This window comes from Anser anser (assembly GCF_964211835.1).
Source record: "Anser anser genome assembly, chromosome: 4".
NCBI lineage: Eukaryota > Metazoa > Chordata > Aves > Anseriformes > Anatidae > Anser > Anser anser.
Window position 1 is genome coordinate 19,480,445 of NC_139724.1, and position 14,439 is coordinate 19,494,883.

The following is a 14,439-nucleotide window of genomic DNA, read 5'->3' on the forward strand; positions in this document are numbered from 1 at the left end:
TTTAGAGTTCCTTTGAAAACTTTAACCTTCTTCAGTATCTATTCACTGTCATGATTTCCTTTTATATCTACTTATTTGTTGGACTGGCTTGTGAAGTGCTTTGAAATAAGTTTAGGCAATGTGATACATAAAAGAAGCTGAAGAAGCATTATACTCCTCAATAGATGCAGATCTGGTGCAGAAAATTGGCAAATCTCTCAAATTCCTATTGACACATGGTTTACAGTAATAGGGTTTATGACTGTAAATATCAATCCCAGGCACAGGAATTCTTTCTTTCTTCCTTCCTTTCTTCCTTTCTCCCTTTCTTCCTTCCTTCCTTCCCTCCTTCCTTTTTCTTCCTTTCTTTTCCTTCCTTCCCTCCTTCCTTTTTCTTCCTTTCTTTTCCTTCCTTCCTTTCTTTTCCTTCCTTCCTTTCTTTTCCTTCCTTCCTTCCTTCCTTCCTTCCTTCCTTCCTTCCTTCCTTCCTTCCTTCCTTTTTCCCTTTTAATCTAGATTTTTTCTAATTCAAAGCTGTTTACCAAAGGGAAACAGATCATTCTTCATCCCCTTTACTTTTTCCACATATTTGTTTTCAGTGTTTCTCCCAATCTTCATTGTTTAAAAATGTTTGCTGGAACAGTTTATTGTTTTTATTGCACACAAGATACAAATGTAAAGGTTATGCAGTTCAGCTCAGGTGAATCTGATGCACATTAGGGGAAAACAATAGTAAAAACAGCATTAATGCATGACTTGCAACTGTACTGACAATTTCTAAATTTATATTTAAAATGAAAATAAATTTATTTTCTAAGACTGTTGTCAGATGAATTAGTTAGAGAGGACTAAAATCAGGATTGCTGTTATTTTGGAAATTAATTGGCCAAGTTCAGAATGGGTTTCTTCATATCCCTAAAAAGTTTGCAGTCAAACCCTTGTTTTGTTTTATGCTTCAATTTCTAAAACCTTTCCTGCTATCTGAATAAATTACAGATTTTTACTTTTCAAAAAGATTGAATAAATATACTCACAGGTGATGTTTTAAAGCTAATATGGAAGGCCTAGAGATTTCATTCTGTATAAGACACACCTGAAACATCTTGAAGTTATTTATTTTTTATTCCTACCACTAATATACATGTATGTTATACATAATTTTTAAGACAGAGTTAAAACAGACATGTACTGTGTGTTGGCTGAGAAAAAATGTCACTTCCAAACAATCTTCTTCTTGTGCCTCCTTCTTCAGGAGGGAAATGATTTGCTATTTCAGTTGCTCTCTTTGAGCAAACACATCTTCTTACTGTCCAAGGCAGGGAGGTAGGCATGGGGCAGTGTACTTTCCCAAGGTTTATCTGCGTGCTTAAGTAGATGGTAACAGAGGAAAGAGAGAGCAATTGCTTTTCTAGAAATTGTTCTTCATCTGGTGGTAGGGCTTGTCAGCCTTACGCATAACAGGGTTTATACAGGCTCCTGTTGTGAATTTGCATTCTCAGATAACAATACAAGATACAGCAAAGTCTCTTTTTGAGAAAAAACTGCTGGCTTCTGATTGAGACCTCAAAAGAGTCCTTTAGCTTAAAACACATCTCTGTTAGACTCACTGCTGTGGGTCTAATTCACAATTATTTCATTTCCTGAGACCATCATTGCTATTTTATTTGCTTGTTTTGAAAGAGTTCCTTTTTTCTTTGTTTTCTCACCTAAAGCAGTGTTTCTTCTTACTACCTGCCTTTAGAACCCCCACAGTTGCAAATCCAATGTCATGAATGAGAGATCATGCCTACAGGATAGAAATAAAGGAAAAGATTTGCATAATAAAAATAAATGAAAGCATATTTCTCATTTAAAATGTGAAAATAAATATCAATTCAAAGATTTATATAAAAGAATCTTTTCTGCTATATATGATATATACATAGTTCTACTTTCAAATATATAATTAGTATTTGCTTTTAAATATTTTTTCTGCAGTTGTGATATAACATTTTCAAACAATCATTCTCTAAACTTGATATTTCAGAAAAACTTACTGTAAATCTTTTTTTTTTTTTCTCTTTTTTTTTTCTCCCAATGGAATGTTCTTTCATTTCATTTTCTTGCTCTGGAGAAATATAAGAATGCTTTATTTATTTATTTAAACTTATTTTTAAACACTACAGACCTGTAACCATTTTAATTAACATAAAATAGGCAGTAGACATTACAGAACTGAGAGAAAAAACAGCTGTTACAACCGGGAGAAATGCAGAGAATATGGAAGTAAACAGATGCTTAAAAAATTCAAGATGGAATTTAATAGGACCACTCTGAACTTCCAGTGACATTGATCAAAGCTGTGATATAGTTCAGCTGTGATAGGAACCTGGGTAAGCACAAAGACTTGCAAGACAACTGATTTTCTTTAGTGCTAAGCACAGCAGACCCTGATCTAATGAAGAATATACATGCATCTAATCTGTTAATTCCTTTAAAATCAACTCACAATTTCTCTCCCTTCCCTCCCATCACAAGCATGTATTTATTTAAATCTCTGATGAACTTCATTTACTAGGATGGGAGGTATAGTCTATATTGCTGGCATGGAGCTGCTGAACTCTGCCATCACTGCCTGCTATGCAAGATGGAAGTTGAGTCATTCGCTGAATGCCTAGCTTTTCTGGAGAAATTTGGGTCCTTTTAGAATCAGATTTGATTAAATCACAGTATCCACATCCCTCTTTTTATAAAAAAAAAAAAAATAATAATATTTATTTATTTGCCATGTAGACCATAAACTGTTGTTACCTAGAAAATTAAGAAAAGAAATTAGCAAATTAGTGACAGTTTTTACCTTTTAGGGTAAGTCTTGTGTAGGCTAATGTAAGTGAATAATCCAGATACGCGTTAAATCCTATCTTTCTTTTTTGTTTTTCATTAGACTTTATCATTAGTAGTATTTTTTTTAATCTGATTACTTCCTTTTACTTCCAGAAGTCTATGGAATATGAACATATGTCAACCTAAAAACTAGATCTTACTCATGGCAGATGGTATTATAACTAAGAAAAGTACTTCTTTGTGCAAGGTGTATAGATTGTAAAACACTCAGTGAGTATTTGGACTAAAAGTTTTTATTTAAGCCTAACTTATTACTGTTATTGACTTTGTGACTTTCCTTAAGAGAATGTGTCTGTATATAACTTCTTGGTATGGTGTAAAAATGTGGCACCTTCCATTGGTTTACATTAGTGAACCCCATATGGTTTATTTTTGGTCATCTCCTTCCAGCTAGATAAATGCTGTTTAGTATACTGTGAATATTAGCATGAAGTAAAAAAATAAATCTTTAGAATGATTCAAAAAATAAAAAATATTGAAAGAAATTTAAAATGCACAATTTCCTTATAAGATGAAAAAAACAAAGACAAAATAAACAACGAAAACAACAAAATGTTAATTTAGAATAGTACAGAAGATGGAGAGGAAAGTGAAAAAGAAAAATTTACCTTTGTTAAAGTTGTGGAAAAGTAACACGACTTGAAAACTGAAACAATAGGTCCGTATGTGCTATATGTAGAAATCTTTTCAAGAAAAATATCTGAAAAGGACTTCATTTATTTATTTATAGCTCAGGTTTTACAGAACTTTATGGTCTGCATGCTTACATGATCACTTGAGTATAGCTGAGCCAAATTTAGCTCAGGAAATTTCACATTCACTGAAATATATGCTTTGAGATTTCCAGGTAGAGCCAATTTTAATGAGAGTTCCAACTTTTTAGCAGAAGAGTTAATTGAAAACGTAAGGTTCAGTAATATTATGTATGTGGGGAGGGACAAAAAAGTCTTTGCTTATAGACCCTTAAACTCAGTGCTGAAAAACAGCAAAGAAAAAAGTTGCATAAAAATATGGAGTAATAATACAGAATGCACTATATATATTTTTTTTTCATAAGAAAACACACTCTTTTATATAGTATTATGATATCTGTGAGGTCATGCTCAAGTTCTTTGCAAGACTGTTTTTCTTCCTTATGGCTTGCAAGACAGGAAGAATTTGAACTTGTTTTCTTAGGAGGTACCAGAACTCTACATTTAGCACATTTATCATCCCAATCTTCATTAGAAACTTTTGTTTTGTTTTGTTTTAGTACATTTAAAAACACATTCACACACATAGTGATAGAAACAACCCACACCTTTAACACAGCAAAATATTATTTGCCTTGCCTTGCCTTGCCTTCACTAATTTCTATGCTGTGCTTTTACATTTTCATCAGGTCATAGATTGAACTCTAATAACTGAATGTTGTGCTTTGTCTCTGTTATCATTTCTTTCTAGCAATCCCATGTTATGAAGTAATAACAATTAAAATTATGAGGTGCTTCAAGTAGTTCTTTCCTATCAGTTTCTTTGAATGTCTCTGTATGTGTTTTAGACTGTAAATTCTGAAGAGCAGGTATAATGTATTTTTCAGACATCTAATATGTAAATATATGTAGCTTTTACTAAATAAAAGCAATATGACAGGCACTACAGAGATGGAGCTATAGTTAATATAGATGTATGCACATCTAGTGCAAAGATACCTGTGGAGAATAGTCATAGACATATTGGTATCACTGATAAGCAATGGCCTTGGCAAAGGAGGAGTTGAGCAGGTTATCTTTTATAGAAACCTTATGGATAGAGGCTTGCAAGCTTGGTATGAGAGGACGCCAAAGGTGGGAGTCTTTTAATGGCGGGATGGTCCTGTTTTGGTGGCAGAACAGAATCTTGAAGGCCATGGTGCCTGGAGTGAAAGCTTTTGATTGACTATTTCAAAAATGAATATTCAAGTTAACACCCTTGGATATGATAATGAGCTTATTGAAGTACATGTAAAACATATATGACTGTAGTACTCAACTCTCCACCCAAATCATGTTAAATGTTATCCCAGGGAGGGGAGATAAGGATAGGATGTATAGGAAAAATTTAGTGGAAGGAAAAAGAAGACTGGGGGGAGAAATAAGAGGTTGGAGGCATAGAAGAGGAAGTCAATGGGCTGTGCCCCTCCACCAAGACAGGGATGCCTTCTTAGTAAGCTCTGCACCTTCTTCTTTCGCTGAGGAATACCTGAGATAACATTTTGCTAGCTCTATTGTTATAAATTAGCACTATTGCAGTAAGTGTCAATGGCAATTCCGAATCAATGGCAATTCCAAATCTGTCACCTTATTAAATACATTCAACTTTGTGAAACTGTCTCAGTGAATGTCCTTGGCAGGGCTCTGAAACAGGTAAATGTCTAATCACCCTTAAATGCAACAATGCCTTCTGCCAAACTATTTCAAACAGTGACTTATTCTCTTCAAGGTCCTCCTCTAGTTTTGCAAATGTAAAGAACCTGAGTTCTCAAAACTACTTGTAAGAATAGTTTCTGTGAAAATACAAGTAGATATTAAAGAATCCTCTTTTTTGTTTGAAATCTAGCAGAACTATCTTGTTGTTTTTTTTTTTTTTGTTCGTTTGTTTGTTTTTTTAACTCAAATGTGTGAAAGAGAGAAAAAAAAATCTTGATTTTGTTTGCAGTTAGTGTTCAAGTAGATGTTTGGACTCAGACCTTTCATTTTGCAAATACTTATATTTTGCCTTTTAGATAATGTTTTCAGAACTGCCTTGAAAAAATATTCTGGTCCTAATGGAATGTCATTCACCTCAATCCATGAAGTGACATTAATGACAAAATATGTATTGAAATGAAAGGTGATATGAGGCACAGAGTATGTTTCACATGGAGAAAGAGAATCATCTGAAATGTTTCACTTAAAGGGTTTAGCTACAGACCCTGGCCCCCACCCATCCTTGGAAAACAAATCACAAAGAAGAAAATGGAGAACTGCTTTCACTATAACATTAAGAAAAACAAAGGGATTGTGATCAAGAGAAAGGTCTGTGCCTGGAGTCTCAAATGCAAATAAATCATGGCAATACATGTCATCATACTGTGTAACTTCAGATATGTACTGACTGATACAGAAATGCTTTCATAGTTTTAATGAGCATTTTTAGGTATATGTGTGTGTACAAGGGGGAGAAGCAAGGCTTGACAGAAGTAAATGGTGAAATGTTCTTTTCTTGGAAATATGTGAAGATGAGTAAATTATGCTATCAGTTCAAATTTATCATTAGGATTCATAACACTCACATTACATTTTCCTTTCAATAGACAGATTGTAAGGTTATCACAGAATCACAGCATTGTAGGGGTTGGAAGTGACCTCGAGAGATCGTTGGGTCCAAGCCCCCTGCCAAAGCAGGTTCCTTAGAGAAGGAACATATATACATACACACATATATACATCTTCCAGAGGAACTACAGGAACTCCATGCTGTGTGTGGTGGAGCTATCAGTTGTTGAGTCTTCTATGGTTGATTGACTTTACAGTAATTAATGGAGATAGTCATTGACACTTTCAATAAAATGGAAATTGTACAAGTCTTGAGGAGTGTTATGTTGGGTGCCCACAAAATGAAGGTGAATATATTACTGATAATTCACCCAGATAGACAGCAATATTTTTCAATGTGTGAGAGAAATAGTGCTAACATCAGTAGGGTATCAAAAATGTTTAAGATGCATAAAATATAGAGAAGGCAATTTAATCTAAATAATGACAACTTTTTCAAAAGTATTTTTAAGTCAATTTGTGAAGCAACATGTTTGTTTTTTAAATTATGAAGTAGTTCTTCTTATTTAAAATAATCTAGGGTGTTTCTTTATTTTTATTTATTTATTTTTTTTCCTCCAGATTTATTTCTTAAGTTGAATGTCTTAATCTTTAACAAATGTCTTAATCTTCAGGTCTGGGGATTTTTATTTGGACAAGGGACTAATTTTTATTACTGAGCTATGTTCTAAATCTAGATTAAGCTCCTGCTCCTAAATGCCTTGCTCTTTTTTTTTTTTTTGAGAAATTATTATTGTTTGAACGTATCCATCTTTGTAGCTGCTATTTGAAAAATATATATCTGCTGTCTTTGAACATATTTTCCCTTTTTAGGTTATTTCCAAGGTTTCATTTGACTGTTCTTTCTCATTATTGGATTAATCACAAAAATTACATGTTACTGGAATTTTATAGATTTCTATGTAATATGTAGGCTACAGCTTGCTGAAATGTTTGGTTTTAATAAAGCTGAGAGATATTTCATCCCTCAACAGGCATTAGTTCTTTTTAATCAGGTCCAGAGTGAGAAGTGTTACAGGATGTTTGACATGCATCATTGTATATTTTTTTAATTTAAGAAGTATGAAAGTCAACAGATTATATCACTAAGGCTCTTTGCACTGGAACTTAAATCATAAGTCAATAGTAATTGTTTTTACATTGCCTTGCTAGTGACCTCACAGCCTGGTTTAGGAGACAGCTCTTTTTAAGGAGACATAAGCCTTTGTTTGTTTATTTCATTGGTTGTTATTTGGTGGTAAATAGAAATTCAGGTGCCTAGCAGTTCAGCCTTTTCTTGAAAAGAACTGTTCTTTCTGCTATCCTAAAGCACTCTGCTAAAACAGGAAGTGAATAAAAGAAAGAGTGAAAGAAAGCATAAGCTAGTATTTCTTTCAGCCAATGTTATTTGAGAGTATTCTGTCTCATGCAAAGTGCCTAGACCAGGACTATGCATTTGTATTGTGCTGATTTATTCCTGAGACCACCGCCAATGGATGGGTACCATGTTATGTGGTGCTTTAGTAATAGGACTATTACAGACACCATGCTTAAACTGAGTTCAAGGGACTCATTCATCTGACTGATTTCAAGGGCAATCCAGAACAAATGTGCTCTTCTGACAACAAAATACTAAACAAACTGTTGTATACCTTTTGTACAAACTTACACTCTCTCCATTTTGTGAAATAATGCACTGGACAAAATCACTCTGCTGGAGTGAACTAAGGTTAAAAAGGATAACAAACAAAGAAAGGAGAGGGGAAAAAAAAAATCAGCCTGGATTATTTTTTTTTTTTGGAAGTGAGACACAAATTAAAAGTAGACGTGCAATGTTGCCTTGTACTATAGAACAGAAGGGTCTTCACCTCTGAATAGGCTAATCTGGGGTTAGCAAGTCATATAAATGCATGTTCCAGAGTCTGCTGGAACCTACTGCAATTATAAAATTTAATAAATATTTGACAATAAGTATTGGTATAAATCCCCAAAGATTATTAGATTAAACTGGGGCTGCTTAGTGTGGCTTAAAATGCTTTCAACAGCTTTTTCTTACTAGTAAGAACTCAGACAGCGTTTTATGAAAGAAGTAATAAAGTAAAACTTTCCAGTAGTCTAACCCAGAGGTCAAAAAGACATAGATAAAGTTATCATCATCAGTCCACAGAAGCCCTGACTGAGTTGTGGTTGGTGACTTCATGTATGAAGTTCCAGCAGTGGGCCTAAAGCAGTATTGACTGGTCTTGAAATGTCCACCAGGTAAAAACAGCCAGCTTGTTATGAATGTTATCCAGAGAGTTGTGGTCTATGTCCAGGTGGAGGCCAATGGTGAGTGGTGTCCCTCAGGGATCTGTCTTGGGACCAGTGTCTTGGGACCATATCTTTATCAATTACGTTGACAATGCGATCAAGTGCACCTTTAGCAAGATTGCAGGTGGCACAAAGCTGAGTAGTGCAGTAGATACAAAAGAAGGATGGGATACCTTCCAAAGGGACAAGCTTGAGAAATGGGCCCATGTGAACTTAAAGAGGTTCAACAAGCCCAAGTGCAAGGTGCTGCACCTGAGTTGGGGCAATCTCAGACATGAGTACAGACTGGAAGAACTCATTGAGTGGCCCTGTTCTGTTTCTGGGAGAACCTTGCAGGTTCTGACAGATGAAAAGCTCAACATAAGCCAGCAGTGCATGCCTGCAACCCAGAAGGTGAACTGTATCACAGAAGATGAGCTTCATCAACAGAGGCCATGGCCAGCAGGACAAGGGAGGTGATTGTCCCCTCTGCCCTAATGAAGCACCACTTGGAGTGTTGCATCCAAGTCTGTGGATCTGTGGATCATATGTGGATCTGTTGGAGTGGGTCTAGAGGAGAGCCATTAAGTTGATCAGAGGGCTGCAGCACCTCTCCTGTGAAGAAAGGCTGAGGGAGCTGGGCATGTTCAGACTAAAGAAGAAAAGGCTCCAGGGTGACTTTATTGTGGCCTTACGGTACTTAAACGGGGCTTATAAAAAAGATGGAGAATGACTTTTTACACAAACAGATAGTGATAGGACAAAGAGGAATTGTTTTAAACTAAAACAGGGGAGATTTAGACTAGAGGGTAGGAGGAAATTCTTCGCTCAGAGGGTGGTGAGGCACTGGCACAGGTTGCCCAGAGAAACTGTGGGTGCTCCATCCCTGGAGGTATTCAAGAGTAGGTTGGATGAGACCCTGGGCAACTTGATCTAGGGGTGGCATCTCTGCCTATGGCAGGTGGGAGATGGAATTAAATGATCTCTTCCAACCCAAACCGTTCTATGATTCTATGACATACATAAGACAGAAATGATTTAGAGGAAAAAAAGCAAATTTAAATAGAGAGTTTTTCCTTTGTTTGTTTTGTTTTTATTTAGACTAGACCCAAGGCTTAAATTTCCAGAACATTTCCCAGAATAAGCTATATGAAATCCTTTTTTAAAAAGACAATAAAAAACTGAAATATTGAATAGGATATAAACTTGTTTAAAACACTTTTTATGTACTTAAGATCCAAGAAGAAAGCTCTAATACCTAAATTAATTAATTGCTCCTTTGATTATCACATCTAAATCAATGCAGGAAGAAGACTTTGTTTCAAAACTAGTTGCATTTGTGCTTACTGTTGTTATCACAGGTAATATCTTTCCAGATGGCTATTGCCAACTACAAACTGATAAAATCTTATTTGCTATTAAAATTGTTTTTTAAATGTACTACATATCTCCTTTTATTTTATGGTCTTTAGGGGAGTTGCTGTTTTAAGAGGTCATACAGCTTGTTGCTGTAGGAGGTTTTACGATGATAAAGCAAGCTTGTACATGCAGTGGATTTTTATTTTTTTCTTTCCATGTGAAAGAAGAAAAGCTACCAGTTTATCTTCAGTAAACTTCATTTGGAGAAAATAATAGATGTTGCTTTCTAAGTTTCAGAAATACATGCTATTTCATTTCCCATAGAAAATGAGAAGATTTGAGCCTGGCTTAGGTAGTTTGATAAATGAAGTCTGAATTTCAGAAATTTGTAGATAAGGCTTTTGAGTTAAGCATTTTTAATGATGACCACTGCTGAAGATGATAAGTGGGTACTCCCACTAAAACAAATTAATTTGCATTTGAAAAGTCTGCCCTTAAATTTGTGATTTGGATATGCACTCATGTTTGAATATTCATTCCAAGTCTATTCAAACCTTTAAAATATCTTTTTTCTAAAACCATGATGTAAACATTAAACTTTTGCATAGAATTTCCTTTATAGCATATTTGCTAAAAAAGGCACAACAGCAGCCCCATTTAGACTAAATATAGTCTGTCAGCTTTTTATGGCATAGTTGCTGCCTTTTCTCACAAAGTGTTCGAAGACAAAATGACCCTTCTATTATTTTTATCCATTTTTGCCTGTACAAGGTTTTTACAAACCTCTCCAAAGTTTTAAGAATCCCCAGGATTTTTCATTAAAGAGAGGTGATGCATAGAGGTGATGCATTATATTATATTATATTATATTATATTATAGGCTGCAATAGTGCTGAGATTTTAGTAGTCTTAGAAAACACAAAAAGATGAATGAAGTCACAGGCTTCTCTACCTGGGCTTTCTCTCTTGTACTAATTTCAGTATCTGTTGTGTATTTTTCTATTCACTAATTTTTGCTGAAGCTTTGACTCTGTAAATGTTGTCTTTCAAGCCTAATTGCAGATAATAACATACAATATTCTTCACTCTCAGAAGGCAAAGTATGATCTCTAATTTGATGTGAGTTTCATTAGTGATACAAATACACTTGAATCCATTCATTATTACGGTGATTTACCTCTCAAGTGTTGATAACAGCATTAGGGAAAATGTTCAAAAACTTGACTTATTACTCCAGTTACTTGATTTATCATACCTACAGAGTCACAATATGGTTAGGATATTACATGTTTTTGTGGTGTTGTTTCTGTTTGTTTTTGTTTGTTTGTTTTCAGGGAACATGCAGGCATTACAGGTGTGTTGTTATAAGCATTTTTCTGTTTGTGTTTATGAAAGGCAAAGCTTAGTTTTGTCTGAAGTGGCATTTTCAAATTTGCAAAGGAACCTGACAAAATGAAATTTTATAACTTAAAATTAATAGTATAATAAAAGGAAATGTTTATTAACCTTATCATCTCATTAGCATCACTGTTGTGAATATTGCAAGAGATTGGAACACTACTAAAATGTCTCATTTGCATTTTGCATATCTAACAAAAGCAGATTACTTTGTTTAAATTTTAGCTGATATCATTGTAGTTGTGTTATATATTAGAAATTTATTATATTTTTTCTTCAGTAATAACCTCATTATATTTGATTTTTTGGTTCCTCTTTCTTTTCTTATTGAAAAATAAGAAAATAATTATGCAACAGTGAGACATTTTATCCACATTTTTGTTTCCATCTAATCCTTCAGATGAAACACATTGACTAGACTGACAACAAATAAAAGTACTTTGACTATGAGCATTATGTGTCCGTGAATAAAATGTCTGTCTGTGATAGATTGGGTTATCTATAAAGAGAAGAAAAAAAAACTAATATCCCATGTATTTTCAAAGAATGGGTTAAACAGTATGTTGAGTATATGGAAAGGAATAGCTGTGAGTAATAGAGTGGGAAAACAATCTTTGCAAAACACTATGAATGAGTATAAGAGAAAATAGGGGAAAGGAGAATCTGAGAGCAGGATTTACTATATGGATCGAACCACAGAACCAGAATAGCTGTATGCTGCTCTTCATTCTTGGAAAGGCATCCTTGGACATTTTGTAGTGTTTTTTTCTTAGTTCTGATTTATTTATATATATATATATATATATTTTCAAATGGTCTTAGATTATCATAATTTTTCTATTCTGATGTCTAGTCTTTTTTTTTTTCCTACTCTGTATTGTAATTGCAATAGAATTGCAAATAAAAATAATCCTCTTATTTTCAAGATTTTTTCTGCCTCCTCCCCAAGCTATGGAGGGTTTTACCCTGAGAACAACATTGATTTGAGTGGTACAAGAGTTTACCCCTTTCAAGCAGTTATCAATCTCTGTTCCTCTGCAGCTGTCTTGTAAGATTTATGAATGTTGTATGGTAGTTATAAGATATTTGTACCACTATATTTACTGTGTATCTACTTAGATGAGTTACAGTAACTCATAAATGAAGCCTTCTAGTCATTTAATCATATCCTTCAATTTCTTGGCAAGTTTCTTGTATTGAGTTGCCCACAACTGTGCATCATATTGCAAATGTGTAATCAAGTGCTACAAGGGATTCTTGTCTCCCTTTTTGTGATGTAAACCTGCTGTGAATTTCACTGTCATTATTTTATAGGGCAGGTCAAAACATCTTGTGTTTGTATTGTATGACCTTCCAAGATCGAGTTTCTTTTTCTTACCAGAATTATCCCTAAGTTTTATACAGTTTTACCTCTTTCAAAATATTGCCATGTGTTTACATGTGGATTCTGGATGTTTTCTTACAGATATACTAGGTTTTCAGGTTAGATTTTATTGTTTCCTTCTCTTCCTTCATTCTTTGCAGACAACAAAAAGTTGGAGGGAAGTGTCGATCTGCTGGAGGGTAGGAGGGCCCTGCAGAGGGACCTGGACAGATTGGATCAATGGGCAGAGGCCAATGGGATGAGGTTCAACATGGCTAAGTGCCAGGTCCTGTCACAACTTTTGTCACAACTACCCCGTGCAGCACTACAGGCTTGGGGCAGAGTGGCTGGAAAGCTGTGCAGAGGAAAATGATCTGGGAGTGTTGGTCGATGCTCACCTGAACATGAGCTGGCAGTGGGTCCAGGTGGCCAAGAAGGCCAATGGCATTCTGGTTTGTATCAGGAATAGTGTAATTAGCAGGACTCAGAGTAGTCAGGCATTGGAAGGAGTTGGCCAGGGAGGTGGTGGAGTCACCATCCCTGGTGGTGTTTAAGGAAAGGTTGGATGTGGTCTTTAGGGACATGCTTTAGTGGGAGATATTGGTGGTAGGGGGATGGTTGGACCAGATGATCTTGGATCTTTTCCAACCTTAATGATTCTACGATTGTATGATTCCTATGATACTTTGATACTTTGTCCACATGTCTCTGATGTATGCAACCTGTTCAGAGTGAAGTATTTATTAAGGTTTCAATTAATTCAGCTGTTTATAACAGTTCAGGTTTTTGTTGTTGTTGTTTTCAGTTAAACCCACAGAAATCTGAAAAACCTCAGCTGAGAATAATGGTGATCCTTTGATTTTACTGGGTTGTATCTAAAAGCAAACACTATACTATGTAAAACAAGCCTACAGTTGCAATTTATATAGATTTCTTGACATAAATAAACAAAAAGGCATCGGTTCTTCAATTGACTTCAGTGACACTTCATATACAAACCAACTGGAATTACTTTAGTACCTCATTTTTAAGTTAGGATGTATCATTTATTAAAATCTAAGGATCTCTTGCTGTCTCTTGAGAAATGTTTGTGAAAAGCAATTTGTAGTTGGAACATTCTATCAAGGCAAGTATTGGATTGTCCATTGTATGACATTTTCACATCAAGACAAAAAGCTATTTTGGAAGAGTTGATTTAGTTAGTGGGCTTTTCACAGAGGAAAAAAAATTCTATAGCTAGAGAAATACAAAAGATAAAACTATACGACCCTAAAGATTGGATTTGCCCTCACATTTCCTGGTGTGTTTAAACACAGTAAAATATAAAATTCCTCTCTTGTAGCTAAAGTAAGACTGAGACCAAACGTACAGCATTTTTTTTGCTGCTTTAGGCAAGGTATTCAGTAGTCTTTATGGAAAAATGCAGGTAATAATCATTTTTATGATTAACATTTCAACAAGTCTTCAGCACCTGAAAAACTTTAAATGTTTATAAAATATATATTATAGTTGAATATACTCCTTTTGGAACTAAAATCAATATTTTATTAGATTTAAAATCTCCTCTCAGCTGCTAACAGGAGGTTACAGGCTTGTGGCAAAAGTACTCAACTCTTGATGCCACCAAATACTTGGGCAATTACAAATTACAATTCCTAGACATTTTTAGCTGAGAAAATTGACAGTGTTGCCTTACACTAAGTGCAAGTTCTCAGCCTTTCCTGCCTATGTCCATCCTCATTAATTCCCTGTTTCACTGCAGCTGGGTTTGGACAAACCTGAGGCAGATGTGGACAGAAATGGGAAAAGAAAGGTTCAACTTAGACACATTTCACTAGGGAGATATGGGCACAT

The 14,439-nt window shown here is 34.8% G+C and overlaps 1 long non-coding RNA gene across 1 annotated transcript; it reads right to left on the reverse strand.

Annotated features, from left to right (window-relative positions):
• Window positions 1–444: 444 nt before the first annotated feature.
• Window positions 445–2,856, reverse strand: LOC310898291. The gene is made up of 3 exons (XR_014583179.1): window positions 2,195–2,856; window positions 2,016–2,086; window positions 445–1,765 (listed from the first exon to the last, which is right to left on the reverse strand). It is a non-coding gene; the product is annotated as an uncharacterized lncRNA (long non-coding RNA).
• Between the last annotated feature and the right edge of the window lie 11,583 nt (window positions 2,857–14,439).